Source organism: Trematomus bernacchii, unplaced genomic scaffold (genome assembly GCF_902827165.1).
Source record: "Trematomus bernacchii unplaced genomic scaffold, fTreBer1.1, whole genome shotgun sequence".
NCBI lineage: Eukaryota > Metazoa > Chordata > Actinopteri > Perciformes > Nototheniidae > Trematomus > Trematomus bernacchii.
In genome coordinates, this window is record NW_022987648.1 from 13,212,378 (window position 1) to 13,224,393 (window position 12,016).

The following is a 12,016-nucleotide window of genomic DNA, read 5'->3' on the forward strand; positions in this document are numbered from 1 at the left end:
TCTGTTTGCAGCGGGGTAAAAAGGCTTTAAAAAGGCTCCCGTGTATGAATCTCACCATAGACATTAATGTCTAAAAAGCGATTTTTAATTAATGTCTATGGTGCTATTTTATGCAACATTGCATGGTGGCTAAATATACTGTCTATGCCTGCTGTCCATTCAAACGAAGTACACTGGATATAAACTCCCCAAACAGGCGAAAACCTACCAGTTTCACCCACTGTCTCTACCACCTCCCTCCATGCCTGGCTCCTCCGGTTTGTATCCCGGTAGGTGAACAGGGACTGAAAGCACCGGGTGATTCCCTACCACTACGATTATTTTCTCCTCAATTTTTTGGCATATGAGGAAATGAACTGCGGTCTGGCTCTCCCAGCATACACGCGGTTTGATTGGCTAGCGCTTGTACTGGCAGATTTCCATACGCGCGATTTGATTGGCTGACGCCTCCGCCTCTGCTTCAAAAGTAGAACATTGCTCTACTTTTGCAGCGAGCACCGCGAGAAAAGCTACGCTTTGCTCCCAGAATGCAGTTCGGCGAATCATGACGTCACCCCATTCAAAGTGAATGGGCAGAAGCGTTGAAGCGTCAACGCACGCCGCCGTGTGTAGGGGCCGTAATTGCTTCTAAATCGTAGCAGAATTGAAGTATGAAGTAACATGAAATGGAAATACTCAGGGAAAGATGTTTGTGTTGAATGAGAATGAGCATGCACCAACTGTGGCTGCTCAGAAACTGCTTGTGCCGCTGGTCTTGTATCAGCAGCCAGGTGGTATAAATTCAAATCCAGTCATAATGGAAGTCTGGATTTTGAAAAGTTGCATTGAGATGCTTGAGGATTGCTGACACCTAGTCTACTGGGCCTCTCGTCACACCTCGGGAAATCAAGTTTGGAGTGAAACATCTGTGCAAGCACTGGTGAGGAGGAAAACAGGTCTGCGCCTGGCTCTGTACTTCACATCTACGAAGGCTTCCAGGAAATTATTCTTGTTTATTTTCCTCCAATTGTCAGAAAGAGAACACCTTTCAAATAGCCAATGTACTTTTTTCAATTTGTTAAATTGTAAAAGGTGAAGCTCTGATGGCAGAGGTTTTGATTGAGAGACGTGGTGATTATCAGACAATACTAAAGTATCCAAAGCTTAAAGGAGCCCTATTATGCTCATTTCAGGTTTCATATTTGTATGTTGTGCCTCTACATGTTACATGCTACATGTTTACATGCATTCATGTTCAAAAAGCTCTTTATTTTCCTCATACAGCACCTCTTTTCACCCTCTGTCTGAAAGCAGAGCCCAGTCTGCTCTGATTGGTTAACTGGCCAGCTCTGTTGTGAATGGTCAACTGCTTCGAAATGTTCTGCTCCTTAGCCTATCAAATATAATGTGTTGAAGCGCTGACCAATAAAAGCGTGAGTGGTACATAGTGATGTCACAATGTTAGGGTATAGTTTCAGGCTGGGGGGAGTGTGTGGGAGAGAAACTCCCTCTGTAGGGAACTTTGGGATTTCAGTCATGCATCAAAACCTATATAACACACTATGTGAAAACCCTTATTTCCAACATGGTGCCAACGAGTTAGAAATCTTAGAAAACACAATCAAAAAGCATGTGACTACAATTAAAAAAATACATAAAATATCCTACAACAAAACCAGGGCAGCCTTAATTGCAACATCATTGCAAATTGAACTAATCATCTTAAACCCTGTTCCAAAGCCTCTCTCATATTTAAAGACTTAATATGTAGCAAGTGGCTCAACTGTAAAATAAGGAACTTCTGGCTACAAAATTCACCTAGGCGAACGCACACTGTCCCTGGTATTATAGTTATGCTGAGTATGGACCATTGTTATCTGACAATACAAATATTCAGGAGCATACTCATTGATGTTATTGTACATAATGTACTGGCAGCAGTCCTACCCTTCGGAATGTATTACTGCCAACATGAGTTTGAGGAGATGTTGTTCATAAATACAGAATAATGTTTTGAATCATTTGCAGTTTCCTACAAGGTATAGCTGTCAAACTGTGCCAAGCAGAACATGCATAATGGAATGACAGCGTATCAATGATTACAAGGGAAGTTTCCTGAGAGAAAAGTCGAAATGCCTAGTGCCGTGAAAAAGGGACTTGTGTTTGCATTTAGATATTATTTTAACAGCAATCCATTCACAGGCAAGTTATTTTTATTACACCAATAAATATATTGTAATATACATGTTAAATATTATAGTACAATATTCCAAATGTAACTTAATTTCCTATATCTATATTGTATCTGATTTAATTTGATCTTTTATTGGACATTTTACTTTACCAATTTAATTTGTATAAATATCTTTATTACATTTTTATTTTATTTTATTGGACATTTTACTTAACCAATTTAGTTTATATAAATATCTTTATTGCATTTGAATTTTTGCACATAGTTTAACTTTACATGTTTATATCAATAGTTTTGTTATAATCTTTCATTTATCTTTTATGTATTTTTATTCTAGTCTTGAGAATACTATATTGACTGAATGTGGCAGTTTTGTTAATAACAGGTGTGGTTACCAGAGGAAGTCAAATCCCCAAGCGCATCCTTCAAAGCAGGTGGAAAGCAGCAGGCGGAGGATATGACACAACATGAAAGCAGAGCCAGTTGGATCTGGTACAGTAGCAGTTATTTAATCACTACATGTTCACAAGTCACTGTGCTGCCAGCAGAGCTCGAGGTACAGCGCAGAAGCACATATGACCCATCCTACAAAGATCAAAATGACCCTATTATATCTCGCAAATTGCCAAAAAATGTCTTCTTGTAAAACGGATGAGCCTAATAAAATTAGAAAGTATTTATATTTCAATGAAAAAAAACTAATATTTTCCATATATTCAAGACATCCTGTCCTCCTACAAAAAACGACCAAATAGGTCGATAGAGAGGCGAAGTCCCTCCCCTTCCGGTGGACCTCCATGGGACCTTATTTCGGAAAAAGTATGTATTGAAGGCAATGGCGAGAGAAAGATTATCTTTCGATCCCGTTTGAATTGTGCCACGAATTACACATATGATGTTTGTCAATTTAAAAGATAATTTTACAAGTCAAAAAAATAAAATTGTGTCGTAAAACTGTGAAGTAACACTTTTTTTTGTGTGAAACCGCTCAATGAACTACATCTCCCGTCTCGCACCACACACCAAGACGGCCGTCACGTTGGCACATTTCACTTCTTTCTTTCAGAATGAGGCAGAAAGTATTAAAAGAGGTGAAAATCACTACAAGTCTGGGCATGTTGAGAGCTGTACATACACACAAGGGGAGTTAGTCGGTTCCGTCTTGAGCCAGCATGCGGGACCGGGATCCTGGGATTTGTAGTCTTTCTAGTTGCGTATTTTTCATAGTCTTATATTTCAACAGTTTTACGACAAACTGTGACTTTTTTGACATGGAAATTATTTTTTAAGATTGACAAACATCATATGTGTAATTCATGGCACAATTCAAACGGGATCGAAAGATAATCTTTCTCTCCCCATTGACTTCAATGCATAATTTTCCCGAAATAAGGTCCCATGGGTCGGAAGTAGTTGGGCGGGACTTCGCCTCTCTATTGTTCAGCAGCTTATTACGACCCATAGTCACGTTTTAAAGTGTAGCACCTCTAGTGGTCGTGTAAGAAACAACATGCTCCCGTTGATTGCAAACGCTCCGGAGGGTCGTATATTCACAAATAACCCTCTCTGGAAAATCCTAAATTGTGGAATAGTTTGGCCATTAAAATGCTTTTTGATTAGATTTCTAGCGAGAAGTGTATATTATACTTTTAGAATCCAGGTCCAGTGGATGTGTAGGATCTATAGTTTGATAGATATTACGAAGATGATTTGAGGTCTCGCCAGGAGAACGTGTATATACTACGTCTTTCCGCAGCGTCCATGGAAAGTTGGCGTCAACCCTCACGGGGTGAAAACATTTCCGGTCTCGAAGTTTTCATAATAAAACCGGAAGTATTCCCCTTACTGTCAAATGATTACACAGTGATATCTGCATTACTCATCCACTAAAAAACATCAGTTTATCCTTGTTAATTACACAACATTGATCGGTTTAAATTGTGTACAATGCTTTTGTGTTTTTAACCTTCGATTCGGAGAAACAAATCGTTTTTTGGGAGTTTAGGATGGCCGAAGACACTACACTACCCATAATCCTCAGCTATCGTTTGGGACTACAACATCTGCTTTGCTTGACAAACCCCGTGATTAGTCCTCAAGCTCTGTGATTGGATGTTGGAGTGGCAGTGCGCCAAGGTTACGCCGAGCGTCAAACAGCTCTTTGAAATGGAATGAAACCACGGCAGACTATCCAAAACTGGACTCGAACGGGTCCAGTTTTGAAGCCAGAAACATGCACTTGTCAAGGTTCAGAGGCAAATTTTGCAAATATGGCAGCAGCCATCGATCATCTTAAGATAAGATAAGATAAGATAAGATAAGATATACTTAATTGATCCCAAGTTGGGAAATGTTTTTGTTACAGCAGCATGTACAAAATGCCACTATTGTTACTTTGTAATTCTACTCCACTACAATTCAGAGGTTAACCTGGTATTTTTACTCCACTACATTTATTTTAGTTACTTTGCAGATTCTGATTAATGATGTGAAATATAAACAACCCTTAAATCAGACTTTAGTTACACCTGAGTAAAATTCAGGGAAGGTGATTGTCAAGTGCCAAAATAAACTATGCAATATATTAGACGTTAAGTACTTTGTCAGACTTAATATTTATCTTTTCTTATTCAAAAGAAGACCTTAAAGTATTCTTTAATGTTTAAATAAAGCCTTGTTAGTTTGTCTTTTTTGCACATCCTCCTATTAATATCTTTTGACGTCCTGCACTAGCTGTTTTATTGTAGAGATCACTTACAGTATATTTTTGATATTTTCCCCTTATGTTGTATGTAGGCTACTCTTAATATTTAAATGTTTTCATCAAATATAACATATTCAACAAAAATATTTAATAACGTGCTTTAACCACTAGGCGGTGCGGGTTAAAAAACGGTCAAGTTTACACAAAGAATGATACTTTCCAGTATAATTTCCAGTTTAGTTTATGACGGATTTATTTTGTTATTCACACATATATTATTGTTTTGATATTTGTAACACCAAACATGACCCAGTGGTCTAGTTAATAAAACATAATAATATCAAACATAATATTACTATTAACTTTATTGTGAAATTAAAACAGAACGGTAAAGAAAAATACAGTTTCAGTCTCTCGATTTGAAGCTTATCATTGTACCATGAACCTGTATAGACCTGTAACAGGAGTTGGAAAGGTAGTTTCTGAAGATGTTATAAATAACACACAGCATACAATGCCATAATAACTTTGTATTATTAGTGTAGGACACTTATGTATGTATAACATCTGAAGATGTGTAGTTTTATTCATGTTTTCACATAATTTTACAGGATATTGCTATATTATTTCACATGTTTTACTTCTACACATTAATATCTGATTTGAAAAACATCACAGACAGAAAGGTATATCCGTCATTTAACAGTAAGCTATTGAAATTGTGATTCCATAGATGTGTCTTCCATCACCCAAAACCCCTGACTATTCTCTCAACTCAGTATTTACATTCTTATATTCAAAGAAAATCAGTAATATCTTGAAAAACTACAAGTCCCAGTCTATCAGCTGTGCACCGTTACCTATCTACCAATTGGATCAAATATAAAAGTCAGCCGAATTAGTGTTGATACTGCAAGGAGACGTATTGTATGAAGAGAAATTGAAGATGTTGTTTAATTGTTGATATATTTATGATCCACGTCACGTATTCAGTTTCGGTGGCAGTTCTTCCAGTTTGTCCAGAAGTCTTCTAATCAGGGCTCTATAAATAGAGAACTACGGCAGATGTGTAATATTTAATGCAGCCGAACCGTGTATTACAATGCCGTTATGTGATGACTTTCAAAGAGAAAAACAAGCACACTCGGAATAAAGTATTATCTTCTTTTTTTTTTTTTATGTTTTCGGATTTCAGGCTAGAACATCCATTCACCGAGCTTCAACGATAGCTGAGGATTATGGGTAGTTCGATGTTTTCAAAACCTCTGAAAAAAGAAATGTGTCTCTCAGAATCGAAAGGGAAAAACCTATGGGGAAAACACAAAAGCATTGTACACAATTTAAACCAATGAATGTTGTGTAATTAACAAGGATAAACTGATGTTTTTTAGTGGATGAGTACTGCAGATATCACTGTTAAATCATTTGACAGTGAGGGGAATACGGTTTTATTATGAAAACTTCGAGACTGGAAATACTGTTTTCACCCCGTGAGGGTTGACGCTAACTTTACATGGACGCTGCCGTGTTATCCTGGCGAGACCTCAAATCATCTTCGTAATATCTATCAAACTATAGATCCTACACATCCACTGGACGTGGATTCTAAAAGTACAATATACACTTCTCGCTAGAAATCTAATCAGAAAGCATTTTAATGGCCAAACTATCCTACAATTTAGGATTTTCCAGAGAGGGTTATTTGTGAATATACGACCGGAGCGTTTGCTATCAACGGGAGCACTAGAGGTCGAAAACTTTAAAACGTGATTATAGGTCGTAATAAGAGATTGAACAATCGACCTATTTGGTCGTATGAGTTGGAGGACTTGTTGATTCGAGAAGCTGCACTGAAGTGACCACTTTCTTTTCATTTATCTTTATATTTATCTATATTTTATCTTATTATAACACCTACTGTACTGTAATTACGATTGTCTACTCCCTTAGATGTGTCTTTATTTGTGTAATATATTTTTTTATTAATAAGTGCTTACCTCTTTACTAAATATGTTAGTCTATTCTTTTATTTTGCCTTTTAATTCCTCCGTCTACTTTGCTGCAACATTGTAAGTTGCCCTGCTGTGGGTCACTAAAGGACTTCAGATGATTTCAGTTACCTGTTATTTACCCGTGTTCCTTTCAGAGATGTATGTCCTCCTCACTTGGCTTCAACAGCTTCCCACACCTTGCAAACAGCCCGGGGCAACAGGATTGTGTAACATTTATGAGCCACAATCAAATATTTCACTTCAGTTGTCGGACACAGCAGAAAAAAATTGAGAGGGAGAACAAAATGTGTGTTCAGTTTTAATGAAACATGATATGAGTAATGATAGAGAGTAGGAGGCTACGGAACGGAGGTTTAACCTGCTACGTGGCTGAGAGGAGGAGGAATAAAAAGACATGTAGCTGCTCTCCTGTTGTTTTGGATTTTTGGTGTGGACACAGAGGTTTTGAAAAAGGATATTTTCACATGTTAATAATATTTCAGATCTGTCTATGTTAGTTGGACAGCACATCAAGTTATAATGTAACTCTTGCAATATTATTGTATTATAACAAATATTATTATTGTATTCTTATTATATTACATATATTGTAAAACACTGATTTCTATATATTTATTGTTGTTATATATTGTACAGTACAGTGTGCACATGTGTTCTTTTAATACTTATGTTTATATAAAATACTTTTTTCAACTAATCTTTTATTGCACCATTTACTTAAACTTCTTATGTTTATATTACAATTTGTATTTTATTTTAAAACGGTGCACTGAACCTAAATTCCCCCCAAGCATACATAAAGTATACGGATTCCGGTTATTGCTAAATGACAGAAAGTGTAAATCTTGATTCTGAACAGTGTGTTCAGCTATGTTTGACATATTGCAGATATGACGGAGAAGTCAATCAGAAAGCCAACAGATTGATAGTATGCAGAGTGAGCACATCTCATTTCACAATGTAGTGTGAGAGCATCGGTGCAGAAACAACCAGACAGTCTTGCTAGACTGACTTATCTACAGCAGCAGCCGCAGCCATGCACTCTGATATGTGGATTGTTGAACCAGGCTACAGATCTCAGGTGCACTGAGGAGGAAAGACTCCAGACAGCTCATGACCTTAGGCAAAAGTTCACTTTTAGTCCGTAAAATTCTTCACTTTTGTAAAAAAAAGAAAGGTAGAAGTATTTTTTATTGCTGCACTGAAGACATTTTCTGGGTGCATTCTGGATTGTTCTGGAGATCGAATACTGTACCGTATATGGGTTATGCATTTTACATTTACAATATACTGTGTGATGGAACAATCACTGATATTCTGAAGTCAGACTGAAGCACTCTTTTGTGCATCAGTCAATCCTCACAGTAAATACAGAGCTAACTCCCCAGATCAAATGCACACTAAAGGCTCTTTGAGCATGTTTCTCTCAGTCATTGTGCTGTTATGTTAAATGTTTGTTATTTGTTTTTCATGTATTGTGTCTAGATATTTGTCCATGTTGGTGTTACACATGGAGCTGCTGGGATGCAAGTCAAATGTCAGACTTGATCTGACCATTAAAGTATTATCGTATCGTATATCTTTAGTGCTTTCAGAAATTATTTTCAAGTTAAAAATACTTATTTGAAAATGTAGAAAGTCCATTATCTTTGTAATACATTGAACAAGGAAATGGACAATATGTTGGCATTTATTGTAACATATCTATCTATAGGCTTTGTTAGTGCCCAGTGCCACACATTGTGTTATTTTAGTGCTAACAACTTCCTCATGCAATTACCAACAGCACAATGGCTGGATTATGGTCAAAGCTACCTTGATACTGTAATCCCCTGGACGGTTGTGCTAAAGCCACGATCTTGTATTTGTTTCACGTTTGCTGGGAAAAGAGATTAGTCAAGAGCTAGTTTGTAAGTGTCACACTTTAATACTGTGATGAGATAAGGGGACAGGTGTCAGGTCTGAATGCACGTGTCTGATTAGGTTTATTTACAGAATCGTACATAAATTAAGTAGTTGTTACCAACACCAATAACATTTCACCAATCTTGATAGCCATATGGATACCATATAAATGCTTGGATTTCTATTGTAATATCAGCATCAAATTCTTTTTAGGCCGGACGTTTTTTTTAACTCAGTATGAACTTCCACCACTTTGCTGGGAAATAAAAGTAAAACATGTTTTTTCCCATTGATGTAAGCCCCGTTTCTCTGTCTGTCCTTTTTTCTCACTTCCATCCAAATCTACATCAGCAGGGGGGGGAAAGGAAAAAAGTCAAACACAAATATTCGAGGCCTTTTGTGCTTATGCGCCCACGTCGAGACGCCACACAGAGAAAAATCAGTTTTGGACCTATGGCGATACAATGAGCTCGGGCAACAGGCCTGTCCACTCAGTCAAGCAGTCTGTTCTGTTTCCTTTCAATACTCACACACTGGGGGACTTGTAGCACAAAAGGCTTGAATAAATAGGAGTGTTTTACAAAAGTATATGTCATATTTTTCGTTATTTAAATGTCTTCTTACATAGCTCCTCAGTCCCGTAACAGTGGTAGCAGTTTAACAGATGGTTATATAATTGTTCTGTTGTTCAGAGCTGTGAAGGAATGAGTCCTAAACCACAGATTTAGTTAGCATTTTAACACTTCTGGGTTCCCTCATCTTGACTCCAATGTTTTTAAAAATATGTTCACATTTTGTTCTTCTACATAACATACGTCAGTTAATACCGACATTTTGAATGTCTAAAGCTTTTACATATCTTAAAATAGGTTGCTAAAGTGGCTGGAAGAGAATACTAGATGTCATCACGCAATACCCAAGTACGCCTTTAGCTAAGCGGGTGTGAATGGAAATCATGTTACTGTAGTTCGGTATTAGCCTGATGCTATTTTCTTCTAGCTGCACTTACTAGTCACTTTTCATAAAAGCAGTTTTAATATATGGAGATTATCCTGTTGATCAAGATGTGTAGATCATAGGTGTTTATTTGCCACAGATCTTTTTTTCTGCAATATTCCTTAATCCAATGGAAAAATCCCATTGCTTTTTGTCGAGGGACCATTGCAATACTACAAAAATATCACCACTCCACCAATGGAGAACTTGCACCAGGGTTAAAAAATATCCAGGTGCAACAAGCCTAAGATGTCTGAAGTTTGCAGAGTATTTGTTTATCTGTTTCTGAAGATATATATTCTATAGTATGCTATGTTGTCTTGCTCTGGCCTGATTCTTGTTTTGTTTCAACAAAGGAAACAGGGAAGTTCAGCAGATCAGCACTGTGGCCAAAGAACCTGGGGGGAAATCACTTAAAATGCAATGAGACTCTGAATCAGTCACTCAAGAAGGGGGCACTGGTGTGTGTGTGTGCGTGTGCGTGTGCATGTGTGTGTGCTTGATTCAAGGGCAGACTTAAAGGGAATGGTTGGCGACAGACTCAAATCATCTCTCTGACAGTCTGGATCATTCTCTCCCTGACAGGCAAGCCTTTGTACACATCCCATTCAAATTCACATCACATTGGGGCCGCATCAAAACACATAATATGCTGTCAAAAGCACAAAGCTGATGTGAGGGTGAAGTCGCCTACATCCATACAGAAGACAAAAACTATTGCTGCCGGCTGACAAGAAACAATGTAGAAATTAAAAATTAGAAATTGTTGGACCTGCTTGTTGCAATTGGTGATTGCTTCATTTAAAACCAGTGGGGGACAGCCAATAAATGTCATGAATGGACAATTATAATACTGAAATGTGGCTTTGTATGCACAATTGCTTGTTTAAACTACGGCTTTATCTCCAGCAAGATATCCTTAAAGTAATACAGTTGTAACATCTATATAGCTTCACAAGATTTAGAAGTGTTGGTATAACCAGATTGGTGAGCTTTAAAGAAAACACAGCATGGGATAGCATGTAATGTCAAAAGGATAACTGTGATGTGTGTAAGTGTAACGAGCCATGTCCAGCATTGTTGGTCAACTACCTCTGCTTACCTTATCAACAACAACTACAACTTTAGATTATTTATCACCAGTTTACCGTGCTGTGGATCAAAACATAATTTGGTTCATATCAAAATAAACACCAATACTGAGTGTGTAATATTCTCAGCAGGAAATACGAACACATAAAGTAAGGTCACCGTTAGAAACAATGGAAATGTTGTTTGTCCTATGCATTAATTACTTGTTGAACATTTAAGCAAACGAACATGAATGGAACATCAGCTACTTAAGAGGGCTCTCACCTACATGATATTTGATGAGCAAACACCGGAACAAAGCATATTGAGCTTTGTACAATCTTATACTTAAATTTGATATACAGTATATCAGACGTGGAGACATCACACCAAGCACTTCATTTTGGTCAGCTTGTTTTTACAGTCATGAATAACTGCTGGGTGTGAGCATGGGTTTTCTTAATCACAAAAGAATCAAACCTGAGGGTTGATTTTATCTAGAGTTGGTTCAAATTAAATGTACACTCCTTACAAGTTCTACTTTTCTTTCAGTTTGGAGAAGGCTTCGGATAGATGTTCACTGCCTCACTGCGCGTTGAAGATAGACCTTCGGGATCTCTAATGAGCAGTAAATTGCAATTTCAGACACATACCAATCCTAATTTTAGTTTCACCCACAGGTTTAGCATACAGGAGGCACACATATTTTCAAGTAGATTTGCATCACCCACCAGCGGAAAAACAACAATTGTATACAACTTAGTGCTTGGACAAAACATTACTAGCCATTTAGCATAGGGAAAGTTATGTTGCACCCTGGTTGAAGGCTTTAATTGTATCAATTATCCAATGCGTCATCCCAGAACACACAATATGTTCAGGCACAGCCTATGACTGTATTGTGAGCAGCTAAGACCTTGGATTCAGGGAATTGAGCATTATTCACACTAAATTGTTATTTGAGAAACTATTATGTTTGCCAAATACAGTGGTTAGTCCTCAACCTAAAAATGTTTAAGCCTGGCAACTGGGTTGAATAAAACAATGAAAAAATAAATGATACTTGATATGATAGCCATGTCCTGAAAATGAATAATGCTGTTTCTTTATTTCCACTTCTTCTACAAGGGTTATCAACCTGTAAGGAGGGTTATT

At 37.4% G+C, this 12,016-nt stretch overlaps 1 protein-coding gene across 1 annotated transcript in view; it reads right to left on the reverse strand.

The window, feature by feature from the left end:
• stxbp5l (syntaxin binding protein 5-like) overlaps positions 1-12,016 on the reverse strand; it is a 159,910-nt gene that overhangs the window by 81,137 nt on the left and 66,757 nt on the right.